Source organism: Petaurus breviceps, unplaced genomic scaffold (assembly GCF_028583685.1).
Source record: "Petaurus breviceps papuanus isolate PSGF00001 unplaced genomic scaffold, PetGlider_PUasm1.0 91133, whole genome shotgun sequence".
NCBI classification, from domain to species: domain Eukaryota; kingdom Metazoa; phylum Chordata; class Mammalia; order Diprotodontia; family Petauridae; genus Petaurus; species Petaurus breviceps.
In genome coordinates, this window is record NW_027187419.1 from 31,845,312 (window position 1) to 31,851,904 (window position 6,593).

A 6,593-nucleotide genomic window follows, 5' to 3' on the forward strand; every position below is an offset into this window, starting at 1 on the left:
GGCTGCTGGGGACCTTGCTCTGGATGTATTGACATTCATGGATACCAGTGTAGCGTGTGGACTGCCCACTGACTTTTCTCTATGAGAAACTTTTTTTTCAGTTATGTACGCTTAGGACGACATTCTTGACATTGTTTCTCCTTTATGAGTCATCTGTAGAGTGTATTGCAGTCTGCTTGTGCCCACCACATACCTCTCCTTCCCTCTTTGGGCAACTCAGCCTCCGCATTTGAGATAGTAGGGCTCCATTACTTGCAGCTATATAAGATCACTGAAATATGCCTTTATTAAACAGGGTCTTCGTTTCAAGTAAGCTTGAGATTATTTTAAAAACTATGCAATTTCTCAATGACAATTCAGCCAGCTGTTTCTGAGTTCTGAGCCCAGCTCACTATCTTTTTGCATTGTTTGTCAATAGATAGATTCATGCATACATACAGACAAACATACATACATACATGCATACATACAGCATTTACTGTGCTTACTATATTCCAGGAATTGTACTATACTGAGCATACAAATACAAGCAAACAAAATAGTTCCTTCCCTGGAGGAACTTATATATTCTAATGGGAAAAGAAAACTTATAATACAGAGGGGAGGGGACATTGTATTATGCAAATGATGAGAAAGGAAAAGTAGTTTGGAGACCTGGTCCCCAGTAAGATAAGTCTCATCTATCAGAGCCAGGGGACTCTGGATCAGTGGCTAAGGCTCTGGTGAGAGGGGATAATGATGAAAGGATGGCCAGAGAGCAAACAGCATGGTGAGAGGACAGCAGGAAGGGACCAAGGAGCCTGGTCATGACTGCCTAGCTCTAATGGTCTATCTAATCAGAATGCTTCATTCATTCTTTCCCCGAGCTCCCCCAAGTGAATAGCTAGGTCAGATAGTAGCAAGCAAATGAAAAAAACAAAACAAAACTTCTCTTTATGGTTTTAATAAAAGCTTTTCTCCTTCAGGAGTGGAAATGGGAGAGTGAGATAAGGTATGAATGAGGATTTAGATTAGGAAGAATTAGGAAGGGCTAATTTGTGAATATGGAAGCACTTCGGGAGAGTCCAAATACCTTAGTAGGAGTCTGTGGAGAAAAAGAGTGACTTTCCTGAGCACCAGAGTGAAGGGAACACTAGAAGGTAGGAGAGGCATGCAGAAAGGAAAGGGCAGAATAATAAAAGACAACTTTCATTGCCTCTGTAATCTTTTTAAAGCTTTGAAGTGACTTCTAGTATCATTGAAAATAATCTCAGGCTCAGGGAGGAGTGGACGCCTGCCAGAGCCAGATCAAGAGTGGTTGGAACAATTCACAACTGCACCAACAAGATATCCCTGCATCTTTCTTTCCACAGCTACTTCAGCATTGTCACCTTTGCCAATTGGAAGGGTGTGAAGGATATGATTTCCCTGAAGAGTGCTTCCCAGAAATTCTGATTCCCTGAAATTATGAATTGCCCACCTATGTTTTAGCATGTGGTTTTCTGGAGACACCACCACAAGAACTAAATCTATTAAGGACCTCGCTTTAGGGGTAGGAAGACCAGTGGCATCCAAGTCTGCATAGAACTATGTTTCAAAGTATTCTGGGAAAAACCTTTCAACTTTTTGGCTATACTCTTGAGGATGGCCATACAGCTAATTGTGCCTTTAAATATATTGGTGGCGTTGTTCTGTGTTCTGGACTACCAATGGAGCCTATAATCCAGAATTCTGATGTTGTCTTTTCTTAAAATCTTAGCTAACATTTTTATGCTATGCAAAGAAGTCCAAGTGACCCTAAATCAGATATTTGTAAAAGAGTAACTGGTTTGGAAGGAGATCAAGTTTTCATTCACAGCCTGTTAGATTAGATTTGGTTGGAGGATGATAATCTCCAGAATTCTACAGATTCCAAGTACTATGGACCTATTCTATATAGACTAATCAGAGGACATATTTGCTTAAAGACTTGGCCAAAAATCAAAATGATTTTTGATTTCTTTGTAACAGGCCCATTAGCCACAGATTTTCTGATGAATAGTCAGCATTTAGTCAACCAAATCCCTTCATTATCATATCATGTTCCTCAAGAAATATTTTTACTATGTCACTGAAATTTATTTATAAATAAAATATTTTATATTGAATTTTATTTCCAAATAGGAGCAAAGCAGGAGGGAGTCTAATCTGTTACTGAAGTTTTACATACATAATGCACTCTCTCTTCTCCCATCTCAGTCTTTCTCCTCTCCTCTTATCATGCCCCACACTATCCCCTCTTCCCCCAACCCCCATTGAAAGTAAAAATGTATAGATTTAAAAGAGGAAAAGATTAAAACCATCTTGGTATCTTGTATGATCTAAATAGCTGGATATTTGGATCAAAGACTTAGTTCTTTTACTTTTCAGTTGGACTTTATGTATTCTATAGACCCAGTCAAAGAAATTCTATTCTTCTGTCTCACTTATACTTTGGTTTGGCTATAATAACCAGGAGGGTGGTGACCCCTTATTTTTAATTACAGGCCAAATCTTACTACAACAGAAACTTCCCCTAATAAAGGTTGTCAACACCTAGGTTTGGCCTACTTACTCAACAAAAAGAATAAAAGAATTTCAGCAATCTTTTGGGATTCTCCAAAATGAGATCTGACCTGTGTCACACACAGAAAACTAAATATATAGACATATAAAACTATTTAATGGTTACAGTGACATCTATGAAATTTACAACCATGAGAAATAGGATAGCAAAATATTGGTTTTAAGACACCAGAAACATTGTATTCCAAATTCAGAAATCGCTATTTTTATAATAATAGAAAAAGAAAGAAAGAATCCCATTTTAAATGATTTGTTGAAACCATAAATACCCATTACCTAAATTGCATGACTGGGTTAGTTCTCTGTACTATACCATTATGAAGCACTGCTTAGTTCCTGACCACAGATGATTATTTTCCCACTCTAAAGAAGGGAAAAACCAACCAACAAACCCTTTGCTTAACTTTATAATTAGGATCTGATTCTATTCTTATAACTAACCCAAATTGTTTATGCTGTAACTTATGCCCATTTCTTTTTTCCAGCATGGAAGGGATAAATATTATTATTATTATTATTGCTTTTTTGGAGGGGGAAGGTAGGGCAATTGGAGTTAAGTGACTTGCCATACGGTCATATGGCTAGTTTTTTGTTTTAAGTGTCTGAGGTCGGATTTGAATTCAGGGCCTCCTGACTCCAGGGCCGGTGCTCTATTCACTGCACCACCTAGCCTCCCCCAGAGATAAATATTATTAATAAAATTTATTCTTACCTCATATTTACAAAGTGAAAAAAGGAAAATAACCTCATATGCACCTTTGTTTTTATTCTTAATTTAAAATGTTATTGTGCCTTATTATTAATATCATAAGCATGAATAAGCAAATATTTCCTTATAGAAAGAATAACAGAAAGGAGAATTAGATATAACACTGTGGGATTCTATAATTAGAAGTTTCTCTATATCTCTATCCATATACATACATGTATACATGCTCATATATATGCATATGTATGTATGTGTGTATAAACATGGTTACCTTTGTCAAAGTACTCACTCCTGGAAAAGAGGTCCTGGGAAATGTCTGCTATGACAGAAGGAGCTAAAAATTACAAAGGTTCTTTTCTTCCCTTAGTTACTTTTTGGTTATGAAAGAATATCTAGATAGGAGTTGAACAGTTGGCTCCATTATGTGGCATTATCACCACCCTCCAGGGTCCCATTTATTGATGCCTTTTTCCTGTGCTTGCTTTTCCTTTCCCCCAGTCCCTGAGGTATAAGGGCTAGACTACCATCTCTTAATTTCTTCCCACCCCCAGCTGAAATATTGTTACACCAAAAGAAAAAATTTCTAGTTATAGCTCTGACTAGGCATGTCTGATGCTTACCACATGTCTGCTGGGACCTCTATCATGCTTTATCTACCCAGAACTGCCTCACCTTGGAATATCCTTTTATCAGAAAATTCTGACCTCCTAATCCCATTGGTGAGTTCCTTCTAAGGATTCTATTTTGAGAAAGGGCCATTCCTCACTCCCCTACCATCTCTGCTGACTTTGCTTCTGAGTATGACACCATACCCTTGAGTGGGTACTTCCCTCACCACCCAATCTGCCTCCTATACTCTCTCTCTGTTGTATGTTATCTTTCCCCATTTTCCTTGAGGAAAGAAACTTTATACAGATGTATAGATATAAATATATGTTTGTATATATAATATATATTTGTATCCTTAGCACTTGTAGTGGCAACCACACTGTCATACCCAGGATGGCTGCTAACATAGATTCTTAGATCTGCTTTACTAGGAAAGGGGTCAACAATATTTTTCAACTACATTCACAAATTCAGGGGAAAATTTAGCACCCCGAACTTCAGAGAAAATACAAGCAGAAAAATAAAGACCAACAGACAGGGCTTCTAATTGTCTGAGAAATCAGCATAGATCAACAGACAGATCCAACTGTCTGACCAAGGCAATACATACATAGTTATCAGAGAGAGAACCACCAACTTGTGGTTTTTTCAAAGCTGGGGAGCTCCTTAAGGGCTACTCAAGCTTCTCATCTGGTCAAATTTCAGGAACACTCTTCCAAAGAGTGAGCCCCAAAGCACAATGCTAACCTCAAAGTATACACACCCTTTTTAGAGCCTAAGGGCATCACAGTCCTTAGGCACTGTGACTCAGTGCCTAATTAAAAATTAGCAAAAGGTGTGAAAGCCTTCCTACAGACAAGCCTCCCCTAAGGAAGCTTCCCTTAATGGGCTCGACCTGAGGCCTATTAATGGGCAAGGAAGATCTTATATCCCATTAACATTACAGCACTTAGCACTGTACCTGACATAATAAGTGCTTGATAAATGCCCTTGCCTTGTGAATTTCCAGACTATTTTGCCAGGCTCTCTACCCACTCTACCAGGATTCTTGCCTCCCCTCCCCCATAATACTGCACATAGTTTGACAACCCTGATGCTACCTATTGATTTGCATAGATCTCTATAGACTGCACCTATTCAGAATTCCTTCCTGTATTAGATGCAGCTGGGTCTTATGGTAGATAGAACTCTGGACTTGGAGTCAGGAAAAACCCAAGTTCAAGTCCTTCTTCAGACACTCACTGAACAAGTTATTTAACCTTTGTCAGTCTCAGTTCCCTCACCTGCAAAATGAATATAGTGATAACCTTTACTTCATGGAATTGTTGTGAGGATCAAATGAAATTGTATGTATGTGTGCCTCTGTGTGTACTCACATGGTGTAGGTATGTATGTACACATATATATGTGTATATATACATGTATAAATACACATACATACATAGAGACAAAATCAAGAAATACACCTAACTCACACCCCCACCCCACCCCCCAAAAAAATTCCAAACAGATCTAGAAAACTGCCGCTCTGAATTCTGATCTGGGAAATCAAGAAAAAAATCACAGTCAGTTGTTTTTATAGGCAAGATAGGCATAGGGAGACAGATGTGTGGACACTACTCCCTGCAGAACGTTGTAGTGAAGGTAGAGGCTGAGCACCAGAGCAAAGGGAGGTACCAGATGCAGCATAGAGGGGCCTAAACTTGCATAGGGTGCAGAAAAAGGTGCCAGTTGTTAGCTTTGTCCCTCACTATCCAGCTCTAGGTCACAGATCCAGAGCAGATTGAGGAGGGGACCTATGTTACCCAGAGGTCACCTTTCAGGATAAGAGGCTGTTATGACTTTACCCCATGTTCCCAGCAAGAAGAAAGTTCAGAAGCAACCAGCAGCTGTGTGGTTCAGACCCCAGAAGCAGAGGTGACTTCAGTTCCTGCCTCTAGCTTAATCTGAAGCCTGAAGAAGAATAACCGGGGCAGGAACCCCAAACAAAGGAAAGCCTAAAGTTCAGTCACTGAATTGACAGAATGTCCTAGCTAGTTGATAGGGACAGTGTTGAACAACATTCTGCCATTGTTCAGACCCAAAACCAGATCACCAACCTGCAGAACTCAGACTTAGGTGGACAGTGATCAGACTTTGTCTGGGATCGGACAATTTTGGGAACACTAAAAGCTTGTAGGTCCCCAGTCTGAGCTATCCTTGAAAGACTAGAATAATGCAATATTCAACATCCCCAAGAAGTAGCAGAACCAGACTTTCCTTCCAGACATGCATAAACCCTGAGCCTAACACAAAGTAAGTTGGAAGAATGAGCCAACAAAAGTGTGTCTGTGTAGGGATGTGTGTGTGTGTGTGTGACACACATTCACATATGTCAGTGCAAGAGGAAAAATAACCCACCCCTCAACTATAGAGGAGTTTGTTGGAACAAAATTATTTATTAAAGGGGAAAGGTAGGTGTGCATGTTGGGCCCCAAAACCAAAGTTACAATGAAGTCCACAAACCAAAAGGGTCAGAGGCAATTTATGCTTGAAAGCCACAAAAAGAAGACTTTATGGTGGAGAATGGATAACTTTCCCAAGAATAAGCAGGACACAGAAACAGGATGCTTTGTAGGAACAGTTGACCACAAGGTTGGTTTAGGCTGACTTGAGTTGCATAGCTCAGTAAGGTCAGCTAACAAATACCAGC

General features: G+C 39.5%; 1 pseudogene; it reads left to right on the forward strand.

Annotated features, from left to right (window-relative positions):
• Positions 1-1,568: 1,568 nt before the first annotated feature.
• LOC138155361 (mitochondrial inner membrane protease subunit 1 pseudogene) lies at positions 1,569-2,020 on the forward strand (annotated as a pseudogene).
• The last annotated feature ends 4,573 nt before the right edge of the window (positions 2,021-6,593 follow it).